Genomic DNA, 11,809 nt, shown 5'->3' with positions numbered 1-11,809 from the left:
AAACCCACAGAACACAATCAGAATTGCTACAGAAATATATCTTCAGTTCAAAATGTGAGAGGAATCTAAATTGATATACTAATCTAAATTGATAATCCCATTCCTCTTTCTTCACAGAATAATCATTTTGGAGATAATAATAATAGTACCTGGTCATTTATCTGACAACTTCTAGATCTATATTAGATTTTCCAAAACTCTAAAACAAATGATTAAACTAAAACTAACTATACAAGTACATTTGTCTTAATCTCTTTGACTCCTTTGATATAAAGTTTTCAACATTTTTCTCTGCATTGAACCAATGTCATCAATGTTTCTTTAATCAATCTTCTATTAATTATTCTTGATTGCAGGAAGCTTATATTAATAGCATTTTCTCTGAAATAAATATTCAATTATCTGATTTTAACTTAGACTAAGTCCATTCCTCATAATAAATATTTCTCCACTCACCCATACTAATTCCATCTAAAATCAGAATAGTGATAAGAAGAAGAATTTGGGCACCATAATGTGAGAGCAGATGATGGAGAAAATGTATGAGCCTACTCAACAAGGTCAAATCATCACAGCCAGGGCATGAGACAAGACTGTAACGAGTATACACAGGTCAAGAGTAGATTATTTATTGAAAAGATGTCCCCACCACCTCAATCACCTTCCAAAGTGAAGCAAGAACTCGTTTTTCACATCACTATATCAGATCCAACCCTGATATAGAACACAAACTCATTTCATCCCTACCTTTGATCATGTATTAATTAAGTAATATTAATTAAAATGCATTTGTAAAAGAAAATTGATTACAAAGCTTTTGAGTGTTCCCAGTTTCTAATGGCAGAACATCAACAGCAAAATCTTTCTAGTTGCATTTAGAGATGGGCTGAAATTCTTTTTTTCCCCCCAGCTTTATTGAGAATGGGATAGAATTCTTAAAAGTGCTTTTGAGTAGTTATAGGAAGAAAAGATATTAGGTTAGAGGATTTTGAAACCAGAAACTCACTGCCAAAATCATCCAAATTGAAGGCTGACTATGATATGCACTCTTTGGGGTAATTTTTTAAGATGATATGAACAAGAGTGAATGTGAGTTGCAACAGGCCTAAGACATACAGGTATACACAGGAAATACTTTGGATGATCGATATACCAAGGGGAAAATCTCTAAGGCTGTATTGATGAGATAAAAGGATACACCGTACTAAATGTTAGTTTAACAACTGTTCTCTGACAACCCATGAGAAATAAGACAAAAACTTGGCAACAGAATATAGATCATCACCATTATAACAAGACAAAGCAGTATTATTTGTAGCTTTCACATCCTTTTCAGAAGACCTGCTCTCTTATTTTTTCTACATCTTTGGGGTCTTGCCATAAGTTGATGACTCTCAAATCTCCATCTGTCGTCACAACCTCTCCCAGCCTCAGACTGCTGTCTACCTGATCTCTAACCATCTCTCCACGGATGTCCTAGGTTCATCAGTCAGGATTCTCACCGAGTGAGCTCCACCTCCTAGGCTGCCTATCTCAGCTCATTCCATCATTTCATCTACCCAAGACTGAAGCCTAAAGTCATTGTGGAAGCCACATTCACTTAATGTACACACCCAAGCCCTCTCTGCTCCAGGCCCTCTTCTCTGTCACTGCTGCCTAGTTAAGGCCTTGTCACCTCTGCCCTGGAAGAGCCTCCTCCCTTATTCTTTTTGGCTGGTCTCAACTTCTGTCTCTTTCCTCCATTCACTCATACCCATGGCCATCAGACTCTTCCCTAAACACTTATCTAATGACATCGTCCCTGAAAATCCCAAAAGGTGCTGCCTTCATTACAGGATAATGTATACACAGCATTCAAATACTTTATGGTCTGGCTCCAACTTCATTTTCCAACCTTATCTTTATCTCTCACCTTCCTTCCCAAGCACCCTACACCCCAGTGCATTTGCTGTTCCCTAATACACTGTTAGTTTTCTCACATCTATGTATTTGTGTGAGCCTTTTCCCGTACTCAGAATGCTCTCTCCTTATATTTGTCCACCTGGAAAAGTACAGTTCATGCTTTAAGACTCACTTCAAATATCACCACCTCTGTGAGCATATCCACAAACTTCCTAGACAGGCGCAGACAAATATTTGTGCCCGGTATCCCCTCAGTACAACGTGCTAAGCACATGCTACTGTGAACTATGACCAAGGACATACTTGTGGGTCTCCTTCATCAGATCATGAGTCCCTCTGTAATGCAGGGCCTATTTCCCATTTATCTTTGTGCCTAAGTCCCCTGTAGAGTGCCGAGCACATAGCTGGAGTTCTGTGTGTGTTAAAGATAAATTTTATCAAAACAACTGGTTGTGATCCTTATTTTCCCACTGCTCCTCTTCCAACACAGCTTCTTTGTCTTGGTGATTTATAAGCATCTCCACATACTTTTGAAAGCCAAGGTTTGCCCAGATTGAGACAAGGTTCTCTATTCTCTCACACATTAGATTTACTCCTTGATTTGATGGAGTATTTCATGCACTAAATAAAGTTTAGGCATAATAGGTAGGCTCCTGAGGGTGAGCCTACCCTTATAAGATGCCATACCACACAGAAGGCACTGCAGTAATTTGATTCCATAAACTTAACATGATAACCTTCCTACTACATATGATTGTTATAAGTCATTCCCACAAAAACCTTGCAGAATTCTTATCATAAATAATGTATTACTATCTTAAAAGGTCACAATTTAAAATTTTTCCAATTTTCAGAAAAACAAGAATCCGACCAGATATTTTCCCATTTTTTCCATTTCTTCACATTTCCTGACAGACTCCCCTATCAGCAGCTCTGATGACACAAAAACAACTTGTAGGCCTTGTGGGCTGCTCCTGGAAGATGGCTATCTGGCCCTACCTAAAGACTTGTCTGAAAAATAATGCCTTGCTCAGAAACATGTATTAGAAGCTCTCTAGCTAACATGTATTATCTCCACAATAAAGTATAGATCTCAATTCTATCCTGTCTTTTACTTCCCTTTAATTAATTCATATTTTCAAATCTTGTAGTTTCAAATAGGTCACTTCCACACTTCAGTATACCTTTCTTTTGGATTTCTAATGGTGTCAAAAGTGAGGGTGTGCTTTAAAAAATAAGTTTGGAGAGTTTAATTTTTTTTTTAATGAGGATACCCAAAAGAACTGAAAGCAGAGACTCAAAGAGATTTTTGTACGCCCATGTTCACAACAGCATTTTTCACAATAGCCAAAAAGGTGGAAGCAAACCAAGTGTCCATCAATAAACAAATGGATAAACAAAATGTGATCTACCCATACAATGGAATATTATTCAGTCTTTAAAAGGAAGGAAATTGTGACACATGCTACAACATAGATAAACCTTGAGGGCACTATGCTAAGTGAAATAAACCAGACATAAAAACACAAATACTGTATGATGCCACTTATATGAAATAACTAGAGTAGTCAACTTCATAGAGACAGAAAGGACAGTGGTTGCCAGGGCTGGGGATGGGGAGAAACGGGAGTTAGTGTTTATGGGTGCAGAGTTTGAGTTTTTCAAGATGAAAACAGTTCTGGGGATACATGGTGGTGATAGTTGCACAACACTGTAAATGTACTTAATGCCACTGAACTATACACTTAAAAATGGTTAAAATATACTGTTTTCCAGATAGCAGCTGTACCATTTTTCATTCCAGCAGTACACATCGGTTCCAAGCTCTTCATGTTATGCATATTTTACCACAACTTAAGAGAGAGAGAGAGAGAGAGAGAGAGAGAGAGAGAGAGAGAGAAGCAGAACATTTGAAAACCAATTAAACATCAAAAAATAGATAACTGACTTAAATATCACAATACTAAGTGGTAACAAGTTCTTTAATGCTGACTCAAAAACATCTTTATATCTTGCAAAGCACTAAAAAAATCTTCAAAAACCCACCTGGACTTGTGAAACAACTTTTTATCAAATGATTCAAGAATCTCAGTGTATTTCCTTATTTATATGAAATTAGAGGAGGTACACAGAGATGAGGAGTGAGGTGATGGGATATGTGGCAGTTGCCAGACTAACATCACAGGAAGTAGAACTCTGCCTAGTCACTGTACTGGGTAAACGCAGCTCAGCTCAAGTCTAGAAATAAAGCCAAAAGCATCATCGTTCTTGGAATTTAACAGCAGATAAAATATTAGAACAGAACAGAACTGGTATAACAGGTAGCAGCTTTGTAACTTTTAAAAAGTAAATGTAAACTGAGGTTGCAGGGTGCTTAGGCTGAGTCTTCCCTGCCCTAATGCCTCATCTTCAAAGCACCACCTACGTTCTGCTCTGAAAGAATAAAAAAGGGATCATCATAAATGATAGCCCAGCAGCACCATGGCTTCCTTGCTCCTCTGACTGTATTTACGGACTCGGTAGAAAAACTTCTGTTCCTAAGTAGAATATGCAGCCCAGGCAGTGTTAGCACCACTCCTGACCTGTGTCCTAGGCACTCTCTCTACACGATCATTTGACAACTGGAATGCTTTGTGTTTGTAAATTACCTGTATCTTTATTCAGCCATCCCGTCTCCCAAATATGACTGGCATGGTCAAACTGAAGGCACTAAAGCAGAGCACCACTGAGCAGTTCCAAAATTCACAGCACGGTGTCGTAGAAGCTGAAATGAAGCACTCATTACCTGACGTGTCCTCCACTGTGCTCTGGACAAGTGTGTCCCAACTTCCCTATCATAATGCCCAGGTGCAGAAAAATGTGGAGAACCATGGCAAAGGAGAGTACAGGAAAAGAAGTGGAAAACTGTTTATTAAATTTCAGGCTGAAGCCACGCAGACCCCAGACACCCAGTGTGCAGCAGGAACCTCTCCCAAGCACTGAGCTTGCAAAGTTAACCAAGCATCGCCAGTCTTCAGCAGGAATCATCCCCAACACAAAAGCAAATATTATATGAAGTTCAAGAAGAAAGCCTACCAAAAAACACACCAGTAAAACCTCCAGGAGTCCCCTTTTTTGTTGTTAGGTTACACAACTTATAACTGGATCTCTCTCCTCCCTCTGTCTTTTCAATCCTGTGGATGTCTCCCTCTATTACATTTCCAAAATAATTTTTCCAAGCTAAATGAACTTCACATCTCATGCTCTACTGCAAACACTCTTAACCTTTTTGGAGGTCAAAATCTTACTGAGAATTCCATTAAAGCCCTAGCTTTCTCTGTAGGAACAGGCACAATTTCAAGAAATTCACATATGTCCTGGGTCCTCTGGGAGTTAAAAACCTCTGTCTCCGTGGCTGCCTCCTTCTATTTCCTTTCTGCATTGAAGTTGAGAAACACTTGGCAACTACCTCTATCTGCAAGAATTATATAACTCTAACAAATTTCAAGAATCCATAGGACTCCTTTTGAAGGAGTGGCCCATTCACCCTACTGATATCAAGACACTAAGAAGAGATCATCTCACACAGGCTCAAGATATTCAGCCAGTCTGACACACAGCAGTCCTGAAGGACACCCCCCAACACACACACCTCCCAGATTATGATTCCTACTCCCAGTGACTGCCCTCACACATGTACCAATGTGACCTTGTGGGGACCGCTGAGACTCAGTCTGTTACAACTGGCATCAGTTGCCACAGGCAAGTCATCACAAGAACCTGACCTTCGTAAGCACATTTTACATTTGAGTGCTGTTCATCCGGGTGACACCAAGCGGGAAGCAGGGAGGCAGGATGACAGACAGAGACAGTGCCAGAGCATTCTGCCAGGCACTGCCCCCCACCCAACAGGCTGCCTTACCCACACAGAGGGACTAAGCCAACGATGCCAAATTTTTAAGCTGCTGCTGAGGATCCCATAAAAAGCAATGCTATTTCTAACTTCCCGCACTATGGAAAAATACACTCGCCACCAAACAACCCAAAATCTCTGAAAGGCTTATTTTTATACTCTTCCCCACGCTTCCCACCCATACCTCCCCCATAAAAATTTTAGGTGGAAAATTTGCTAGCTTTTTGGCAGTTTGACACTACTGTGCTAGGCATCCACTGATGAAGCTGCTAGCATGTTTGATTTTAAAGAGAAAAGTACAGGTCTTTTTCTGATACGACTCTGAACATCTGAATAAGAAATTAACATAGTCTAATAATAGAAGGGCAGAATCCAACACATAGGCAGAGAAAATATCCCAAGTTCCCAGGCCACAGACAGAAATGACAGAGGTAACAAGTTTCATTTCCCAGCCTCTAAAAGTGGTATTGCTGCCTGCTGGCCTTCTTTGCACTGTTGATTTTTCCTAAGTCAAACATGGCACACAGCATCCCTGATGAACTTGCTGAGTTTCAAATTTTCTGTGCCACTCTTAACCTTAAAGTTAAAGAATGAGGGGGAAGCAGTGAGATGGAAATCCAATCTAAGTCCCCTGATATTATGTAGATAAGGAGTGGGACAGGAGGGAGGGCCTTAATGAGGCCTAGAGAACCCAGAAACTCTTTCAGAAGTCAACGGGAACCCTGGAACTAAGATCTGTCCCAGGACCCACCCACTGGGAAGCGTGGCATACTTCCCTGATGACAACCTAGAAGGCCAGAGAGGCACCAGCCCACCACTGCCCAGCTTCTCACACAGATGGGGAGTCTTAGTGCAGCCTCTGAATGATCCTAACCTAACTGTAAGGCAGAGTTTAAATCCTTCTTCAACTTAGGGGACCCCCAATACAATATGATCGTTTACACCACAGTGCCAAATGTTTTTGTTTGATCACATTTTCACTGTTTAATCTATTTTATTGTACAATACGAAGGATACATCAAGAGAAAAATAAGCATTACTTTATCTACCAGTGTAGACAGTGGGGACCTTCACTCAAAGGTGACATTTCTCCTAGTGCTACTGATCCTCTTTGATTTACCTTAAAAGTTTAAAGTTAACACAAAGACAGGAAGTTCAGGTTGGAGATGCATCACCTGTACCTAAAGTAATTTTTTAATTGCTGGAGCTTCTCCCCACTGGGACCACAGGTTTTATGCTGAAAGATTTTCATATGGCTCCTTTGTCCTCACTATTCACTTCAGATCCCTTAAGGATCTTGGAAAAAAAAGAAAAGACAAACAGGATATTCCCCCATCTAAACCTTTCTTATCTGTCTGAGAGCCGACAGGTCTAAGTTTAAGGTTTTATTCTTCAATGAGGAGAACAGGAAATGGTGCAAAAAGCTTGAATTAATGATTTCTTCGCCTACATCCCTGCAGCTTTGTGCTCAGCTAAGTCACCAGCACCAGCACGCCACCACTCCTGGCTCCAGCAAGATGCCTCATGAAATTCATCAGCAAACTCCTTAGTCCTGAAAGAGGACAGAGAGAGCCACACCCCTACTCTCTCTCTCTTTCTCCGATCCTGTCAGCACATGGTCTCTGGGTAAGAGCTAGCATTTGGGTAGAAAACAATAACTGACATTTTATTGAGCTCCTACTGTGCATCAAATGCAGAATTAGGCACCTTTACAAGAATTCCACAAGATAAACATCATCCCATTTAAAGATGAGAAAAGCTGAGATTCAAACAGGGTTAGGACTTCCCAGAGTAGCAAAGTGGATAAAAGTGGCAAGGACAGGATTTGAGCCAAAGGCTGTGTTTCTGACTACACCTTACATATGTGGTATGGCAAAGAGGCATATATCTTCAGATTTATCACAGTCAAAATTTTAAAATACATTTAATACCACCCTAAACAAGGGAACCCAATCCCATTTTAAAACCTAGTTCAAAAAAATCCACTGTACAGGCACATTCTACAGTTAATGCAAAAATCCAGACCTCATTGGGCCTTCCCAGCCAAGCAGACAGAGCAGAGTGCTAATGCCACCTGTCCGTCTTATCAGCACTTAGGAACATGTCACCGCCCAGCTGTGAGCTTTAAGGGACAGAATTTTACAAGTAACAGAGCAAATATAAATTCCAAGACAGTCAACTGTAGGAACCTATTTTAGAGGTGTGAAAGTTCTTACAACACCTCAGAATCCAAGTATGAGCCTGAAAATGACCCAAGATGCACAAAGTGGCACTCAGTTCCCTCAACAGGAATCTGTTCTTTAACTGCTGTGATGTTCAAAAGGAGCAACGTAGCTTTGTATTTCATTTAAAATCCGTATACAGTAATGCAGTCAAGAAAAGTTTTCCATTACCAATTTTGAAAGTTGCTTAAAATAGCTGACAGAATGAGGTAACCCTCTATATAGTATGTGTATGAGGTGGTGGGGGAGGAGGGGGGATTGGGTACTTACATAATTTGCAATAATTATTTCTACTTTTGTCAAAACTTTGTAAATCAAGCTGCACAGTTCTTAGGAGCATAGTCCAGTGGTGTATTCAGATATGCAATAAAATTCCATTTGAAGATAGTTTTAGTTCCTGGTGCATAAAGTCAAAGAGCACAGTATCTGAGATGATAAAAGAGAAACTAAACTGTGCCCATACTCTTCTGGTAGAGATGAGCTGCCACCTCCCACTTTAAGCTGGTGGTAAGTGTGCCAAATTATAGAAGAAAAATAGTCCAACTCATCAACATTCACCAAGTCAGGGAGATAAGGGAGTCTCAAACACCATGCTATCCTGTAAAGTAATAAAGAATAACATGAATGAGAAGTACTTCATCAGTCACTGAACATTCATGAGGTGTACAGCCTGAAGGCTCCCTATGAAAGCTTACCATCCGCCCTGTGAGAACCCATCAAATAGGCTCCAAGTTTTCAGATACCTGATAGTGAAGTCCACTCAGAAAAGAAACACTTATGAACTGCACACGCTCAGCAATACACAGGAATTGCATCCAACACTGACTCAGAGTGTGGTTTTTACATACTGCATGCTTCTTAGCACCTACAATTTTCAGAAGGTTCCAAACTGTGCAAAGTCCATTTAAAGTCAAGGATCTGTGTGCCTCAGTGAGGGAGCACATTAAATCTCTCCAGATTCTCCAAGGAATCATCTATTCCCAACAGCAACCATAACTAAAAAGGCTAAAAGAACCTCCAGGGGGTACCTTCATCAATTTATTTCATTTGACAAAAGTTTTATTGAACTCGTATGTACCAGGAACTGTTTTAGGCCCTGGAGGAAAAAAAAAATAAGTGGGGGGGGGAGGAGATGTTTGCCCTTATAAAGCTTACAGTTTAATAAGGGATTTGATATAAACAATTACTTATACCTGGAAATTAAAAATTCAGGAAAAAGGTGCACCTTGTATTTTATAGAATTTCTTATTTTCCTGAAGACTCTCATATATTTCTTAATTCAATGTTCCCCACAGCCTGGCAGACCGTGAATCACTAAAACCACTTAAGAGTTGACAAAACAGAGGCACAGAGTGGTGACGAGGCATGTCTAGGGTGAAAAGCTGGTGGAGGGCAGCTGACACAGAGAAGGATGCTCCTGGCACCCTCCTGGTACCTTCTCTGAATGTTGCCCACAAAGGCTGGCTCTGAAATGGGCTTTGAGTCTGAGGGTGTCCAGAGATAACTAAAACACACAGGTGTCATCTAAGCTTCTATTTCCAGAAACCCCAAGGCCCAATCACTTAATCCCCACCCTAAAAAACAAACACACAGGCACACAAACATAAAACTAAATGCAGCAAATTAGGTCAACCCCCATTTCGTTGTACATACCACCTGTGCTACCTATTCAAAGAAAGAAAACCCTGCCCACTTGATATCACAAATAACTGAGAGAGAGAAAGGAACTGACATTTATTTGCTGTGTGCTATATTCCTAGTGCTGTATTAAGCATGGTGGCTCATTTCTTTCTCCTGGCAACCCCATTATTATCCCCTTTATGAAGTAAAAAACCAAGCAAAACAAAGAATTTAGAATGAGAAATAAAGAATCCCATTTCTCACCGATCTTAAATGTTTTTAAGTATCTGGGCATTAAATGTTCAGGCTCAGCAATAAATACAAGTTGAACAGTAAAATTATTTCGCTTCAGGTATTTTAATAAATCTAGAAAATTTTATATACATTCACAGCCCACTAAGAATATAATTGTGTATTAAACAAAGAATTCATATTTAATCTGATATCATGAAACTTTCCTCCTATCAGAAAAAGCTAACTTAGTAAGATAGTTTTTACACCTAGAAGTTGGTATAACTTCCTTGAGAACACCATCTCAGAGCGGTTAGTGCTGTGACAAGCTCTGCTTCACAAACATTATAAAAAAGAAGTGTCTTAAGTTCTACTTACCTTTTAAGCTGTATGAAAACTGATGTCAGTTCTTAAAACTGGTCCTATCAGGAGACAGCAGTTTGATTACAAATGTAGAGCTTAAACTGCTAAAAGGAAAAATAAAAAATTTCAGTGAACCATTCCTTGGTTTCTCTTAGTGCACCATCCCCTTCCCCAAGGTACAAAACATATTTGAACACTGTCACAATTAAAGGCACAAATACAAAAATGAATAAAATAAGAATACTAGGATAAGCATCAAATAACAAAGAGAAGGAAGATAGAATTATAGCAAAAAATCTGCGATAAGGGATGTGCCTGAGCGGGGGACAAAATCTATCAGCTCTCTAGAAGCCACAGGGGCACTGAGTTCTCATCTTCCAATCAAAGGATACATACTTGTTCCTCCAAGCACACAAGCCTTTTCTTCAATGAGGGGCCACAAACAAATAATGAATAATGTCCTTATTGGATTGGGGGGAAGGGGTTTATCATAAACTTGTTAAGTATGGCTAAAAGACCATTTTCTTTCTTAACAATCTGAATTATTGTTTGACCACACAGACCCACTCATCCCTAACTATAAAGGGAGGGAGGCCCAGCACCGCCTTTTTCCTCCTGGGAAACACATGTTTAATTTTGTGGGCACGACACCAGCCCCTGCTTAGTGAAGACCTAGCTAGGGTGATAACATCTGTGATTCTATCTACAAGACTGTCTTTATGCCTGCCCTCCACCCTATCGGTAGAACATCCTCCGTTTGGTGCTCCAGACTTTGTCCAGTCCCAGTTCACACACTCTGTCACCAGCATCCTCCTCCCAAATTGATGAGTATACTCTGTGTGCATCAAGCCATTCCAGGTAACATCAGGTGACCACCTCATGCCTTACTAAGCAGTTTCAGGTAAACTCAGTCAGCTCTGCCTCAGATACCAAAGCACATCTCAGTACCCAGCCTGCCAATGTGTAGGATTACACTCCTGTCCAAGGTTGAATAAGCCACCATCTGTCCAGTTTGTGTGCTGCAGTGTACTCTCCAGGACACTTGTCCCTCAAAGTGTGTTCCTGCCATATGTCACTCCTGAGTGAGCAGCCAATGCTAGGACATCCGGATGAAAACAAAAAGACTGTCCAGCCAGAGGATACTGTGAGATTCCCATGGAGGTCCACCCCAAACACATGACCCAAACACTTCGCTGTTTTTATGTAACTCCTTCCTAATCAATATAGTGAACCTACATATATTACTTTCTCCTCCTCTTGTCTACCTACCAAGAGAATAAAACAATCCACTTCAGATTTTCCAGATGATAGATTTTATTTCTCAACTGGGACTGCTCTCATCAGTCTTCTTAGGATTTAAATGCTTAGATTTCACAGGAACAGAAGTCAGTGGAATACCAAAAATATACTGTGGTGGGCAGAATTCTAAGGTGACTCCCAACAGGCCACACCTTTGTATAATCCCCTTCTCTTAAGTGTAGGCAGAATCTGTGACTTGCTTCTAACCAACAGACTATGGCAAAAGTAATGGGATGTAGTGTAACCCTTAATCAGGTTACACTATATAAGACTTCATTTC

General features: G+C 40.2%; 1 protein-coding gene across 19 annotated transcripts in view; it reads right to left on the bottom strand.

Annotated features, from left to right (window-relative positions):
- LDLRAD4 (low density lipoprotein receptor class A domain containing 4) overlaps positions 1–11,809 on the bottom strand; it is a 578,686-nt gene that overhangs the window by 483,362 nt on the left and 83,515 nt on the right. For 12 of the 19 annotated variants that reach the window (XM_019668244.1, XM_019668230.1, XM_019668249.1 and 9 more), the window contains one exon: positions 10,246–10,334. The exons of 2 other annotated variants lie outside the window; for them this stretch is intronic. The gene's annotated coding sequence lies outside the window, so the exon portion shown is untranslated. Of the gene's footprint in view, positions 1–4,550; positions 4,572–10,245; positions 10,335–11,809 lie in introns of those variants that run through there. 5 more of the 19 variants (XM_019668237.1, XM_019668240.1, XM_019668239.1 and 2 more) reach the window with 2 other exon arrangements.

The sequence above is a fragment of the Hipposideros armiger genome, unplaced genomic scaffold, assembly GCF_001890085.2.
Source record: "Hipposideros armiger isolate ML-2016 unplaced genomic scaffold, ASM189008v1 scaffold_522, whole genome shotgun sequence".
NCBI classification, from domain to species: Eukaryota; Metazoa; Chordata; class Mammalia; order Chiroptera; family Hipposideridae; genus Hipposideros; species Hipposideros armiger.
This window is presented reverse-complemented; position numbering and strand designations above follow the sequence as displayed.